Raw genomic sequence first — 12,994 nt, 5'->3', positions numbered from 1 at the left:
TTGTGGGTCCCGTAACTCCTTCCGGATCAATAGTTATGCCCTTCTGAAGGGTTGGGGATCAGAACCTGCGCACGGGAGCGTACGGTATGAAAGAATAAAGTGCGGGGCTATTGATGGGTGCGATCGTACCAGCACTAATGCACCGGATCCAATCAGAACTCCGAAGTTAAGCGTGCTTGGGCGAGAGTAGTACTAGGATGGGTGACCCCCTTGGAAGACCTCGTGTTGCACCCCTCTTTGCAAGTGCGTTCATTTTTATTTTTTTTCCGTTCGGTTGGTCTTGCTGTGGTCCGAAACTCGATTAGCGGTTGGCGAGTAAAATGAAAAAAAGCTAGCGGGTCCTACAACCTTAAACGTGCCGAAAAATAGTAGATGCGAACTAAAAGTGGCTGAAATGGCTCGAAACGGCCTCTTTATGTTTCCCGGAGTAGCCACGGGATGTACCCGTTTCTCTGCACGTGCGGGTCGGTGAGAGCTTCGCGGTGATATGCTGTGGGTCCCGTAACTCCTTCCGGATCAATAGTTATGCCCGTCTGAAGGGTGGGGGATCAGAACCTGCGCACGGGAGCTTACGCTATGAAAGAACAAAGTGCGGGGTTATTGATGAGTGCGATCATACAAGCACTAATGCACCGGATCCCATCAGAACTCCGAAGTTAAGCGTGCTTGGGCGAGAGTAGTACTAGGATGGGTGACCCCCTTGGAAGACCTCGTGTTGCACCTCTTTTTGCAAGTGCGTTCATTTTTATTTTTTTTTCCGTTTGGTTGGTCTTGCTGTGGTCCGAAACTCGATTAGCGGTTGGTGAGTAAAATGAAAAAAAGCTACGACAATCTCCACGAGCCGGTGATGAGCGGGTCCTACAACCTTAAACGTGCCGAAAAACAGTAGCTGCGAACTAAAAGTGGCCGAAATGGCTCGAAACAGCCACTTTTTGTTCCCCGGAGTAGCCACGGGATGTACCCGTATCTCTGCACGTGCGGGTCGGTGAGAGCTTCGCGATGATATGCTGTGGGTCCCGTAACTCCTTCCGGATCAAAAGTTATGCCCGTCTGAAGGGTGGGGGATCAGAACCAGCGCACGGGAGCGTACGGTATGAAAGAATAAAGTGCGGGGCTATTGATGGGTGCGATTGTACCAGCACTAATGCACCGGATCCCATCAGAACTCCGAAGTTAAGCGTGCTTGGGCGAGAGTAGTACTAGGATGGGTGACCCCCTTGGAAGACCTCGTGTTGCGCCTCTCTTTGCAAGTGCGTTCATTTTTATTTTTTTTTTCCGTTCGGTTGGTCTTGCTGTGGTCCGAAACTCGATTAGCGGTTGGCGAGTAAATGAAAAAAAGCTACGACAATCTCCACGAGCCGGTGATGAGCGGGTCCTACAACCTTAAACGTGCCGAAAAACAGTAGCTGCGAACTAAAAGTGGCCGAAATGGCTCGAAACGGCCTCTTTTAGTAGCCATAGGATGTACCCGTATCTTTGCACGTGCGGGTCGGCGAGAGCTTCGCGGTGATATGCTGTGGGTCCCGTAACTCCTTCCGGATCAAAAGTTATGCCCGTCTGAACGGTGGGGGATCAGAACCTGCGCACGGGAGCGTACGGTATGAAAGAATAAAGTGCGGGGCTATTGATGGGTGCGATCGTACCAGCACTAATGCACCGGATCCCATCAGAACTCCGAAGTTAACCGTGCTTGGGCGAGAGTAGTACTAGGATGGGTGACCCCCTTGGAAGACCTCGTGTTGCACCTCTTTTTGCAAGTGCGTTCATTTTTATTTTTTTTTCCGTTCGGTTGGTCTTGCTGTGGTCCGAAACTCGATTCGCGGTTGGCGAGTAAAATGAAAAAAAGCTACGACAATCTCCACGAGCCGGTGATGAGCGGGTCCTACAACCTTAAACGTGCCGAAAAACAGTAGCTGCGAACTAAAAGTGGCCGAAATGGCTCGAAACGGCCTCTTTATGTTTCCCGGAGTAGCCACGGGATGTACCCGTATCTCTGCACGTGCGGGTCAGCGAGGGCTTCGCGGTGATATGCTGGGGGTCCCGTAACTCCTTCCGGATCAAAAGTTATGCCCGTCTGAAGGGTGGGGGATCAGAACCTGCGCACGGGAGCGTACGGTATGAAAGAATAAAGTGCGGGGCTAATTGATGGGTGCGATCGTACCAGCACTAATGCACCGGATCCAATCAGAACTCCGAAGTTAACCGTGCTTGGGCGAGAGTAGTACTAGGATGGGTGACCCCCTTGGAAGACCTCGTGTTGCACCTCTTTTTGCAAGTGCGTTCATTTTTATTTTTTTTTCCGTTCGGTTGGTCTTGCTGTGGTCCGAAACTCGATTCGCGGTTGGCGAGTAAAATGAAAAAAAGCTACGACAATCTCCACGAGCCGGTGATGAGCGGGTCCTACAACCTTAAACGTGCCGAAAAACAGTAGCTGCGAACTAAAAGTGGCCGAAATGGCTCGAAACGGCCTCTTTATGTTTCCCGGAGTAGCCACGGGATGTACCCGTATCTCTGCACGTGCGGGTCAGCGAGGGCTTCGCGGTGATATGCTGGGGGTCCCGTAACTCCTTCCGGATCAAAAGTTATGCCTGTCTGAAGGGTGGGGGATCAGAACCTGCGCACGGGAGCGTACGGTATGAAAGAATAAAGTGCGGGGCTAATTGATGGGTGCGATCGTACCAGCACTAATGCACCGGATCCCATCAGAACTCCGAAGTTAAGCGTGCTTGGGCGAGAGTAGTACTAGGATGGGTGACCCCCTTGGAAGACCTCGTGTTGCACCTCTTTTTGCAAGTGCGTTCATTTTTATTTTTTTTTACATTCGGTTGGTCTTGCTGTGGTCCGAAACTAGATTCGCGGTTGGCGAGTAAAATGAAAAAAAGCTACGACAATCTCCACGAGCCGGTGATGAGCAGGTCCTACAACCTTAAACGTGCCGAAAAACAGTAGCTGCGAACTAAAAGTGGCCGAAATGGCTCGAAACGGCCTCTTTATGTTTCCCGGAGTAGCCACGGGATGTACCCGTATCTCTGCACGTGCGGGTCGGCGAGAACTTCGCGGTGATATGTTGTGGGTCCCGTAACTCCTTCCGGATCAATAGTTATGCCCTTCTGAAGGGTGGGGGATCAGAACCTGCGCACGGGAGCGTACGGTATGAAAGAATAAAGTGCGGGGCTAATTGATGGGTGCGATCGTACCAGCACTAATGCACCGGATCCAATCAGAACTCCGAAGTTAAGCGTGCTTGGGCGAGAGTAGTACTAGGATGGGTGACCCCCTTGGAAGACCTCGTGTTGCACCTCTTTTTGCAAGTGCGTTCATTTTTATTTTTTTTTACGTTCGGTTGGTCTTGCTGTGGTCCGAAACTAGATTCGCGGTTGGCGAGTAAAATGAAAAAAAGCTACGACAATCTCCACGAGCCGGTGATGAGCAGGTCCTACAACCTTAAACGTGCCGAAAAACAGTAGCTGCGAACTAAAAGTGGCCGAAATGGCTCGAAACGGCCTCTTTATGTTTCCCGGAGTAGCCACGGGATGTACCCGTATCTCTGCACGTGCGGGTCAGCGAGGGCTTCGCGGTGATATGCTGGGGGTCCCGTAACTCCTTCCGGATCAAAAGTTATGCCCGTCTGAAGGGTGGGGGATCAGAACCTGCGCACGGGAGCGTACGGTATGAAAGAATAAAGTGCGGGGCTAATTGATGGGTGCGATCGTACCAGCACTAATGCACCGGATCCAATCAGAACTCCGAAGTTAAGCGTGCTTGGGCGAGAGTAGTACTAGGATGGGTGACCCCCTTGGAAGACCTCGTGTTGCACCTCTTTTTGCAAGTGCGTTCATTTTTATTTTTTTTTACGTTCGGTTGGTCTTGCTGTGGTCCGAAACTAGATTCGCGGTTGGCGAGTAAAATGAAAAAAAGCTACGACAATCTCCACGAGCCGGTGATGAGCAGGTCCTACAACCTTAAACGTGCCGAAAAACAGTAGCTGCGAACTAAAAGTGGCCGAAATGGCTCGAAACGGCCTCTTTATGTTTCCCGGAGTAGCCACGGGATGTACCCGTATCTCTGCACGTGCGGGTCGGCGAGAGCTTCGCGGTGATATGTTGTGGGTCCCGTAACTCCTTCCGGATCAATAGTTATGCCCTTCTGAAGGGTTGGGGATCAGAACCTGCGCACGGGAGCGTACGGTATGAAAGAATAAAGTGCGGGGCTATTGATGGGTGCGATCGTACCAGCACTAATGCACCGGATCCAATCAGAACTCCGAAGTTAAGCGTGCTTGGGCGAGAGTAGTACTAGGATGGGTGACCCCCTTGGAAGACCTCGTGTTGCACCCCTCTTTGCAAGTGCGTTCATTTTTATTTTTTTTCCGTTCGGTTGGTCTTGCTGTGGTCCGAAACTCGATTAGCGGTTGGCGAGTAAAATGAAAAAAAGCTAGCGGGTCCTACAACCTTAAACGTGCCGAAAAATAGTAGATGCGAACTAAAAGTGGCTGAAATGGCTCGAAACGGCCTCTTTATGTTTCCCGGAGTAGCCACGGGATGTACCCGTTTCTCTGCACGTGCGGGTCGGTGAGAGCTTCGCGGTGATATGCTGTGGGTCCCGTAACTCCTTCCGGATCAATAGTTATGCCCGTCTGAAGGGTGGGGGATCAGAACCTGCGCACGGGAGCTTACGCTATGAAAGAACAAAGTGCGGGGTTATTGATGAGTGCGATCATACAAGCACTAATGCACCGGATCCCATCAGAACTCCGAAGTTAAGCGTGCTTGGGCGAGAGTAGTACTAGGATGGGTGACCCCCTTGGAAGACCTCGTGTTGCACCTCTTTTTGCAAGTGCGTTCATTTTTATTTTTTTTTCCGTTTGGTTGGTCTTGCTGTGGTCCGAAACTCGATTAGCGGTTGGTGAGTAAAATGAAAAAAAGCTACGACAATCTCCACGAGCCGGTGATGAGCGGGTCCTACAACCTTAAACGTGCCGAAAAACAGTAGCTGCGAACTAAAAGTGGCCGAAATGGCTCGAAACAGCCACTTTTTGTTCCCCGGAGTAGCCACGGGATGTACCCGTATCTCTGCACGTGCGGGTCGGTGAGAGCTTCGCGATGATATGCTGTGGGTCCCGTAACTCCTTCCGGATCAAAAGTTATGCCCGTCTGAAGGGTGGGGGATCAGAACCAGCGCACGGGAGCGTACGGTATGAAAGAATAAAGTGCGGGGCTATTGATGGGTGCGATTGTACCAGCACTAATGCACCGGATCCCATCAGAACTCCGAAGTTAAGCGTGCTTGGGCGAGAGTAGTACTAGGATGGGTGACCCCCTTGGAAGACCTCGTGTTGCGCCTCTCTTTGCAAGTGCGTTCATTTTTATTTTTTTTTTCCGTTCGGTTGGTCTTGCTGTGGTCCGAAACTCGATTAGCGGTTGGCGAGTAAATGAAAAAAAGCTACGACAATCTCCACGAGCCGGTGATGAGCGGGTCCTACAACCTTAAACGTGCCGAAAAACAGTAGCTGCGAACTAAAAGTGGCCGAAATGGCTCGAAACGGCCTCTTTTAGTAGCCATAGGATGTACCCGTATCTTTGCACGTGCGGGTCGGCGAGAGCTTCGCGGTGATATGCTGTGGGTCCCGTAACTCCTTCCGGATCAAAAGTTATGCCCGTCTGAACGGTGGGGGATCAGAACCTGCGCACGGGAGCGTACGGTATGAAAGAATAAAGTGCGGGGCTATTGATGGGTGCGATCGTACCAGCACTAATGCACCGGATCCCATCAGAACTCCGAAGTTAACCGTGCTTGGGCGAGAGTAGTACTAGGATGGGTGACCCCCTTGGAAGACCTCGTGTTGCACCTCTTTTTGCAAGTGCGTTCATTTTTATTTTTTTTTCCGTTCGGTTGGTCTTGCTGTGGTCCGAAACTCGATTCGCGGTTGGCGAGTAAAATGAAAAAAAGCTACGACAATCTCCACGAGCCGGTGATGAGCGGGTCCTACAACCTTAAACGTGCCGAAAAACAGTAGCTGCGAACTAAAAGTGGCCGAAATGGCTCGAAACGGCCTCTTTATGTTTCCCGGAGTAGCCACGGGATGTACCCGTATCTCTGCACGTGCGGGTCAGCGAGGGCTTCGCGGTGATATGCTGGGGGTCCCGTAACTCCTTCCGGATCAAAAGTTATGCCCGTCTGAAGGGTGGGGGATCAGAACCTGCGCACGGGAGCGTACGGTATGAAAGAATAAAGTGCGGGGCTAATTGATGGGTGCGATCGTACCAGCACTAATGCACCGGATCCAATCAGAACTCCGAAGTTAAGCGTGCTTGGGCGAGAGTAGTACTAGGATGGGTGACCCCCTTGGAAGACCTCGTGTTGCACCTCTTTTTGCAAGTGCGTTCATTTTTATTTTTTTTTACGTTCGGTTGGTCTTGCTGTGGTCCGAAACTAGATTCGCGGTTGGCGAGTAAAATGAAAAAAAGCTACGACAATCTCCACGAGCCGGTGATGAGCAGGTCCTACAACCTTAAACGTGCCGAAAAACAGTAGCTGCGAACTAAAAGTGGCTGAAATGGCTCGAAACGGCCTCTTTATGTTTCCCGGAGTAGCCACGGGATGTACCCGTATCTCTGCACGTGCGGGTCGGCGAGAGCTTCGCGGTGATATGTTGTGGGTCCCGTAACTCCTTCCGGATCAATAGTTATGCCCTTCTGAAGGGTGGGGGATCAGAACCTGCGCACGGGAGCGTACGGTATGAAAGAATAAAGTGCGGGGCTATTGATGGGTGCGATCGTACCAGCACTAATGCACCGGATCCAATCAGAACTCCGAAGTTAAGCGTGCTTGGGCGAGAGTAGTACTAGGATGGGTGACCCCCTTGGAAGACCTCGTGTTGCACCCCTCTTTGCAAGTGCGTTCATTTTTATTTTTTTTCCGTTCGGTTGGTCTTGCTGTGGTCCGAAACTCGATTAGCGGTTGGCGAGTAAAATGAAAAAAAGCTAGCGGGTCCTACAACCTTAAACGTGCCGAAAAATAGTAGATGCGAACTAAAAGTGGCTGAAATGGCTCGAAACGGCCTCTTTATGTTTCCCGGAGTAGCCACGGGATGTACCCGTTTCTCTGCACGTGCGGGTCGGTGAGAGCTTCGCGGTGATATGCTGTGGGTCCCGTAACTCCTTCCGGATCAATAGTTATGCCCGTCTGAAGGGTGGGGGATCAGAACCTGCGCACGGGAGCGTACGGTATGAAAGAATAAAGTGCGGGGCTATTGATGGGTGCGATCGTACCAGCACTAATGCACCGGATCCCATCAGAACTCCGAAGTTAAGCGTGCTTGGGCGAGATTAGTACTAGGATGGGTGACCCCGTTGGAAGACCTCGTGTTGCACCTCTCTTTGCAAGTGCGTTCATTTTTATTTTTTTTTCCGTTCGATTGGCCTTGCTGTGGTCCGAAACTCAATTAGCGGTTGGCGAGTAAATGAAAAAAAGCTACGACAATCTCCACGAGCCGGTGATGAGCGGGTCCTACAACCTTAAACGTGCCGAAAAACAGTAGGTGCGAACTAAAAGTGGCCGAAATGGCTCGAAATGGCCTCTTTTTTTTTCCCGGAGTAGCCACGGGATGTACCCGTATCTCTGCACGTGCGGGTCGGCGAGAGCTTCGCGGTGATATGCTGTGGGTCCCGTAACTCCTTCCGGATCAAAAGTTATGCCCGTCTGAAGGGTGGGGGATCAGAACCTGCGCACGGGAGCGTACGGTATGAAAGAATAAAGTGCGGGGCTAATTGATGGGTGCGATCGTACCAGCACTAATGCACCGGATCCAATCAGAACTCCGAAGTTAAGCGTGCTTGGGCGAGAGTAGTACTAGGATGGGTGACCCCCTTGGAAGACCTCGTGTTGCACCTCTTTTTGCAAGTGCGTTCATTTTTATTTTTTTTTTCCGTTCGGTTGGTCTTGCTATGATCCGGAACTCGATTAGCGGTTGGCGAGTAAAATGAAAAAAAGCTACGACAATCTCCACGAGCCGGTGATGAGCGGGTCCTACAACCTTAAACGTGCCGAAAAACAGTAGCTGCGAACTAAATGTGGCCGAAATGGCTCGAAACGGCCTCTTTTTGTTTCCCGGAGTAGCCACGGGATGTACCCGTATCTCTGCACGTGCGGGTCGGCGAGAGCTTCGTGGTGATATGCTGTGGGTCCCGTAACTCCTTCCGGATCAAAAGTTATGCCCGTCTGAAGGGTGGGGGATCAGAACCTGCGCACGGGAGCGTACGGTATGAAAGAATAAAGTGCGGGGCTAATTGATGGGTGCGATCGTACCAGCACTAAGGCACCGGATCCCATCAGAACTCCGAAGTTAAGCGTGCTTGGGCGAGAGTAGTACTAGGATGGGTGACCCCCTTGGAAGACCTCGTGTTGCACCTCTCTTTGCAAGTGCGTTCATTTTTATTTTTTTTCCGTTCGGTTGGTCTTGCTATGGTCCGAAACTCGATTCGCGGTTGGCGAGTAAAATGAAAAAAAGCTACGACAATCTCCACGAGCCGGTGATGAGCGGGTCCTAAAACCTTAAACGTGCCCAAAAACAGTAGCTGCGAACTAAATGTGGCCGAAATGGCTCGAAACGGCCTCTTTTTGTTTCCCGGAGTAGCCACGGGATGTACCTGTATCTCTGCACGTGCGGGTCGGCGAGAGCTTCGCGGTGATATGCTGTGGGTCCCGTAACTCCTTCCGGATCAAAAGTTATGCCCGTCTGAAGGGTGGGGGATCAGAACCTGCGCACGGGAGCGTACGCTATGAAAGAATAAAGTGCGGGGCTATTGATGGGTGCGATTGTACCAGCACTAATGCACCGGATCCCATCAGAACTCCGAAGTTAAGCGTGCTTGGGCGAGAGTAGTACTAGGATGGGTGACCCCCTTGGAAGACCTCGTGTTGCACCTCTCTTTGCAAGTGCGTTCATTTTTATTTTTTTTTCCGTTCGGTTGATCTTGCTATGGTCCGAAACTCGATTCGCGGTTGGCGAGTAAAATGAAAAAAAGCTACGACAATCTCCACGAGCCGGTGATGAGCGGGTCCTAAAACCTTAAACGTGCCGAAAAACAGTAGCTGCGAACTAAAAGTGGCCGAAATGGCTCGAAACGGCCTCTTTTTGTTTCCTGGAGTAGCCACAGGATGTACCCGTATCGCTGCACGTTCGGGTCGGCGAGAGCTTCGCGGTGATATGCTGTGGGTCCCGTAACTCCTTCCGGATCAAAAGTTATGCCCGTCTGAAGGGTGGGAGATCAAAACCTGCGCACGGGAGCGTACGCTATGAAAGAATAAAGTGCGGGGCTATTGATGGGTGCGATCGTACCAGCACTAATGCACCGGATCCAATCAGAACTCCGAAGTTAAGCGTGCTTGGGCGAGAGTAGTACTAGGATGGGTGACCCCCTTGGAAGACCTCGTGTTGAGCCTCTTTTTGCAAGTGCGTTCATTTTTATTTTTTTTTCCGTTCGGTTGGTCTTGCTGTAGTCCGAAACTCAATTAGCGGTTGGCGAGTAAAATGAAAAAAAGCTACGACAATCTCCACGAGCCGGTGATGAGCGGGTCCTAAAACCTTAAACGTGCCCAAAAACAGTAGCTGCGAACTAAAAGTGGCCGAAATGGCTCGAAACGGCCTCTTTTTGTTTCCCGGAGTAACCACGGAAGGGTGTGGGATCAGAACCTGCGCACGGGAGCGTACGGTATGAAAGAATAAAGTGCGGGGCTATTGATGGGTGCGATCGTACCAGCACTAATGCACTGGATCCCATCAGAACTCCGAAGTTAAGCGTGCTTGGGCGAGAGTAGTACTAGGATGGGTGACCCCCTTGGAAGACCTCGTGTTGCACCTCTCTTTGCAAGTGCGTTCATTTTTATTTTTTTTTCCGTTCGGTTGGTCTTGCTGTGGTCCGAAACTCGATTCGCGGTTGGCGAGTAAAATGAAAAAAAGCTACGACAATCTCCACGAGCCGGTGATGAGCGGGTCCTACAACCTTAAACGTGCCGAAAAACAGTAGCTGCGAACTAAAATTGGCCGAAATGGCTCGAAACGGCCTCTTTTAGTTTCCCGGAGTAGCCACAGGATGTACCCTATCGCTGCACGTGCGGGTCGGCGAGAGCTTTGCGGTGATATGCTGTGGGTCCCGTAACTCCTTCCGGATCAAAAGTTATGCCCGTCTGAAGGGTGGGGGATCAGAACCTGCGCACAGGAGCGTACGGTATGAAAGAATAAAGTGCGGGTCTATTGATGGGTGCGATCGTACCAGCACTAATGCACCGGATCCCATCAGAACTCCGAAGTTAAGCGTGCTTGGGCGAGAGTAGTACTAGGATGGGTGACCCCCTTGGAAGACCTCGTGTTGCACCTCTTTTTGCATGTGCGTTCATTTTTATTCTTTTTTCCGTTCGGTTGGTCTTGCTGTGGTCCGAAACTCGATTCGCGGTTGGCGAGTAAAATGAAAAAAAGCTACGACAATCTCCACGAGCCGGTGATGAGCGGGTCCTACAACCTTAAACGTGCCGAAAAACAGTAGCTGCGAACTAAAAGTGGCCGAAATGGCTCGAAACGGCCTCTTTATGTTTCCCGGAGTAGCCACGGGATGTACCCGTATCTCTGCACGTGCGGGTCGGCGAGAGCTTCGCGGTGATATACTGGGGGTCCCGTAACTCCTTCCGGATCAAAAGTTATGCCCGTCTGAAGGGTGGGGGATCAGAACCTACGCACGGGAGCGTACGGTATGAAAGAATAAAGTGCGGGGCTATTGATGGGTGCGATTGTACCAGCACTAATGCACCGGATCCAATCAGAACTCCGAAGTTAAGCGTGCTTGGGCGAGAGTAGTACTAGGATGGGTGACCCCCTTGGAAGACCTCCTGTTGCACCTCTTTTTGCAAGTGCGTTCATTTTATTTTTTTTTCGTTCGGTTGGTCTTGCTGTGGTCCGAAACTCGATTCGCGGTTGGCGAGTAAAATGAAAAAAAGCTACGACAATCTCCACGAGCCGGTGATGAGCGGGTCCTAAAACCTTAAACGTGCCGAAAAACAGTAGCTGCGAACTAAAAGTGGCCGAAATGGCTCGAAACGGCCTCTTTTTGTTTCCCGGAGTAGCCACAGGATGTACCCGTATCGCTGCACGTTCGGGTCGGCGAGAGCTTCGCGGTGATATGCTGTGGGTCCCGTAACTCCTTCCGGATCAAAAGTTATGCCCGTCTGAAGGGTGGGAGATCAAAACCTGCGCACGGGAGCGTACGCTATGAAAGAATAAAGTGCGGGGCTATTGATGGGTGCGATCGTACCAGCACTAATGCACCGGATCCAATCAGAACTCCGAAGTTAAGCGTGCTTGGGCGAGAGTAGTACTAGGATGGGTGACCCCCTTGGAAGACCTCGTGTTGAGCCTCTTTTTGCAAGTGCGTTCATTTTTATTTTTTTTTCCGTTCGGTTGGTCTTGCTGTAGTCCGAAACTCAATTAGCGGTTGGCGAGTAAAATGAAAAAAAGCTACGACAATCTCCACGAGCCGGTGATGAGCGGGTCCTAAAACCTTAAACGTGCCGAAAAACAGTAGCTGCGAACTAAAAGTGGCCGAAATGGCTCGAAATGGCCTCTTTTTTTTTCCCGGAGTAGCCACGGGATGTACCCGTATCTCTGCACGTGCGGGTCGGCGAGAGCTTCGCGGTGATATGCTGTGGGTCCCGTAACTCCTTCCGGATCAATAGTTATGCCCGTCTGAAGGGTGGGGGATCAGAACCTGCGCACGGGAGCGTACGGTATGAAAGAATAAAGTGCGGGGCTATTGATGGGTGCGATCGTACCAGCACTAATGCACCGGATCCCATCAGAACTCCGAAGTTAAGCGTGCTTGGGCGAGATTAGTACTAGGATGGGTGACCCCGTTGGAAGACCTCGTGTTGCACCTCTCTTTGCAAGTGCGTTCATTTTTATTTTTTTTTCCGTTCGATTGGCCTTGCTGTGGTCCGAAACTCAATTAGCGGTTGGCGAGTAAATGAAAAAAAGCTACGACAATCTCCACGAGCCGGTGATGAGCGGGTCCTACAACCTTAAACGTGCCGAAAAACAGTAGGTGCGAACTAAAAGTGGCCGAAATGGCTCGAAATGGCCTCTTTTTTTTTCCCGGAGTAGCCACGGGATGTACCCGTATCTCTGCACGTGCGGGTCGGCGAGAGCTTCGCGGTGATATGCTGTGGGTCCCGTAACTCCTTCCGGATCAAAAGTTATGCCCGTCTGAAGGGTGGGGGATCAGAACCTGCGCACGGGAGCGTACGGTATGAAAGAATAAAGTGCGGGGCTAATTGATGGGTGCGATCGTACCAGCACTAATGCACCGGATCCAATCAGAACTCCGAAGTTAAGCGTGCTTGGGCGAGAGTAGTACTAGGATGGGTGACCCCCTTGGAAGACCTCGTGTTGCACCTCTTTTTGCAAGTGCGTTCATTTTTATTTTTTTTTTCCGTTCGGTTGGTCTTGCTATGATCCGGAACTCGATTAGCGGTTGGCGAGTAAAATGAAAAAAAGCTACGACAATCTCCACGAGCCGGTGATGAGCGGGTCCTACAACCTTAAACGTGCCGAAAAACAGTAGCTGCGAACTAAATGTGGCCGAAATGGCTCGAAACGGCCTCTTTTTGTTTCCCGGAGTAGCCACGGGATGTACCCGTATCTCTGCACGTGCGGGTCGGCGAGAGCTTCGTGGTGATATGCTGTGGGTCCCGTAACTCCTTCCGGATCAAAAGTTATGCCCGTCTGAAGGGTGGGGGATCAGAACCTGCGCACGGGAGCGTACGGTATGAAAGAATAAAGTGCGGGGCTAATTGATGGGTGCGATCGTACCAGCACTAAGGCACCGGATCCCATCAGAACTCCGAAGTTAAGCGTGCTTGGGCGAGAGTAGTACTAGGATGGGTGACCCCCTTGGAAGACCTCGTGTTGCACCTCTCTTTGCAAGTGCGTTCATTTTTATTTTTT

General features: G+C 51.3%; 22 non-coding genes and 4 pseudogenes across 22 annotated transcripts; all 26 read left to right on the top strand.

The window, feature by feature from the left end:
• Positions 1-115: 115 nt before the first annotated feature.
• On the top strand, positions 116-234 carry LOC148928119 (5S ribosomal RNA). The gene has a single exon (XR_016129426.1). It is a non-coding gene; the product is annotated as a 5S ribosomal RNA (ribosomal RNA).
• Positions 235-605: 371 nt separating this feature from the next.
• Positions 606-724, top strand: LOC148928118 (5S ribosomal RNA). Its single transcript, XR_016129562.1, has one exon. It is a non-coding gene; the product is annotated as a 5S ribosomal RNA (ribosomal RNA).
• A 398-nt stretch (positions 725-1,122) lies between these two features.
• LOC148928117 (5S ribosomal RNA) lies at positions 1,123-1,241 on the top strand. The gene has a single exon (XR_016129444.1). It is a non-coding gene; the product is annotated as a 5S ribosomal RNA (ribosomal RNA).
• Positions 1,242-1,629: 388 nt separating this feature from the next.
• LOC148928116 (5S ribosomal RNA) lies at positions 1,630-1,748 on the top strand. The gene has a single exon (XR_016129418.1). It is a non-coding gene; the product is annotated as a 5S ribosomal RNA (ribosomal RNA).
• A 399-nt stretch (positions 1,749-2,147) lies between these two features.
• LOC148928115 (5S ribosomal RNA) lies at positions 2,148-2,266 on the top strand (annotated as a pseudogene).
• A 399-nt stretch (positions 2,267-2,665) lies between these two features.
• Positions 2,666-2,784, top strand: LOC148928114 (5S ribosomal RNA). The gene has a single exon (XR_016129215.1). It is a non-coding gene; the product is annotated as a 5S ribosomal RNA (ribosomal RNA).
• Positions 2,785-3,183: 399 nt separating this feature from the next.
• On the top strand, positions 3,184-3,302 carry LOC148928113 (5S ribosomal RNA). Its single transcript, XR_016129541.1, has one exon. It is a non-coding gene; the product is annotated as a 5S ribosomal RNA (ribosomal RNA).
• A 399-nt stretch (positions 3,303-3,701) lies between these two features.
• Positions 3,702-3,820, top strand: LOC148928112 (5S ribosomal RNA). The gene has a single exon (XR_016129539.1). It is a non-coding gene; the product is annotated as a 5S ribosomal RNA (ribosomal RNA).
• A 398-nt stretch (positions 3,821-4,218) lies between these two features.
• LOC148928111 (5S ribosomal RNA) lies at positions 4,219-4,337 on the top strand. The gene has a single exon (XR_016129425.1). It is a non-coding gene; the product is annotated as a 5S ribosomal RNA (ribosomal RNA).
• A 371-nt stretch (positions 4,338-4,708) lies between these two features.
• Positions 4,709-4,827, top strand: LOC148928110 (5S ribosomal RNA). The gene has a single exon (XR_016129561.1). It is a non-coding gene; the product is annotated as a 5S ribosomal RNA (ribosomal RNA).
• Positions 4,828-5,225: 398 nt separating this feature from the next.
• On the top strand, positions 5,226-5,344 carry LOC148928109 (5S ribosomal RNA). The gene has a single exon (XR_016129443.1). It is a non-coding gene; the product is annotated as a 5S ribosomal RNA (ribosomal RNA).
• Positions 5,345-5,732: 388 nt separating this feature from the next.
• On the top strand, positions 5,733-5,851 carry LOC148928108 (5S ribosomal RNA). Its single transcript, XR_016129417.1, has one exon. It is a non-coding gene; the product is annotated as a 5S ribosomal RNA (ribosomal RNA).
• Positions 5,852-6,250: 399 nt separating this feature from the next.
• LOC148928107 (5S ribosomal RNA) lies at positions 6,251-6,369 on the top strand. The gene has a single exon (XR_016129538.1). It is a non-coding gene; the product is annotated as a 5S ribosomal RNA (ribosomal RNA).
• Positions 6,370-6,767: 398 nt separating this feature from the next.
• LOC148928106 (5S ribosomal RNA) lies at positions 6,768-6,886 on the top strand. The gene has a single exon (XR_016129424.1). It is a non-coding gene; the product is annotated as a 5S ribosomal RNA (ribosomal RNA).
• A 371-nt stretch (positions 6,887-7,257) lies between these two features.
• Positions 7,258-7,376, top strand: LOC148928105 (5S ribosomal RNA). Its single transcript, XR_016129269.1, has one exon. It is a non-coding gene; the product is annotated as a 5S ribosomal RNA (ribosomal RNA).
• A 398-nt stretch (positions 7,377-7,774) lies between these two features.
• LOC148928104 (5S ribosomal RNA) lies at positions 7,775-7,893 on the top strand. The gene has a single exon (XR_016129537.1). It is a non-coding gene; the product is annotated as a 5S ribosomal RNA (ribosomal RNA).
• A 400-nt stretch (positions 7,894-8,293) lies between these two features.
• Positions 8,294-8,412, top strand: LOC148928103 (5S ribosomal RNA). The gene has a single exon (XR_016129277.1). It is a non-coding gene; the product is annotated as a 5S ribosomal RNA (ribosomal RNA).
• A 397-nt stretch (positions 8,413-8,809) lies between these two features.
• Positions 8,810-8,928, top strand: LOC148928102 (5S ribosomal RNA). The gene has a single exon (XR_016129285.1). It is a non-coding gene; the product is annotated as a 5S ribosomal RNA (ribosomal RNA).
• A 398-nt stretch (positions 8,929-9,326) lies between these two features.
• LOC148928101 (5S ribosomal RNA) lies at positions 9,327-9,445 on the top strand (annotated as a pseudogene).
• Positions 9,446-9,744: 299 nt separating this feature from the next.
• On the top strand, positions 9,745-9,863 carry LOC148928100 (5S ribosomal RNA). The gene has a single exon (XR_016129416.1). It is a non-coding gene; the product is annotated as a 5S ribosomal RNA (ribosomal RNA).
• Positions 9,864-10,260: 397 nt separating this feature from the next.
• LOC148928099 (5S ribosomal RNA) lies at positions 10,261-10,379 on the top strand. Its single transcript, XR_016129214.1, has one exon. It is a non-coding gene; the product is annotated as a 5S ribosomal RNA (ribosomal RNA).
• Positions 10,380-10,777: 398 nt separating this feature from the next.
• On the top strand, positions 10,778-10,896 carry LOC148928098 (5S ribosomal RNA; annotated as a pseudogene).
• Positions 10,897-11,292: 396 nt separating this feature from the next.
• LOC148928097 (5S ribosomal RNA) lies at positions 11,293-11,411 on the top strand (annotated as a pseudogene).
• A 398-nt stretch (positions 11,412-11,809) lies between these two features.
• LOC148928096 (5S ribosomal RNA) lies at positions 11,810-11,928 on the top strand. Its single transcript, XR_016129268.1, has one exon. It is a non-coding gene; the product is annotated as a 5S ribosomal RNA (ribosomal RNA).
• Positions 11,929-12,326: 398 nt separating this feature from the next.
• LOC148928095 (5S ribosomal RNA) lies at positions 12,327-12,445 on the top strand. The gene has a single exon (XR_016129536.1). It is a non-coding gene; the product is annotated as a 5S ribosomal RNA (ribosomal RNA).
• Positions 12,446-12,845: 400 nt separating this feature from the next.
• Positions 12,846-12,964, top strand: LOC148928094 (5S ribosomal RNA). Its single transcript, XR_016129275.1, has one exon. It is a non-coding gene; the product is annotated as a 5S ribosomal RNA (ribosomal RNA).
• The last annotated feature ends 30 nt before the right edge of the window (positions 12,965-12,994 follow it).

Source organism: Salvia hispanica, chromosome 4, assembly GCF_029641045.1.
Source record: "Salvia hispanica isolate PSC_SH4W2 chromosome 4, Shi_PSC_v1, whole genome shotgun sequence".
In the NCBI taxonomy this organism is placed as follows: Eukaryota; Viridiplantae; Streptophyta; class Magnoliopsida; order Lamiales; family Lamiaceae; genus Salvia; species Salvia hispanica.
Note: the sequence above shows the minus strand (reverse complement) of the source record. Positions and strands in the feature narration are given on the sequence as shown.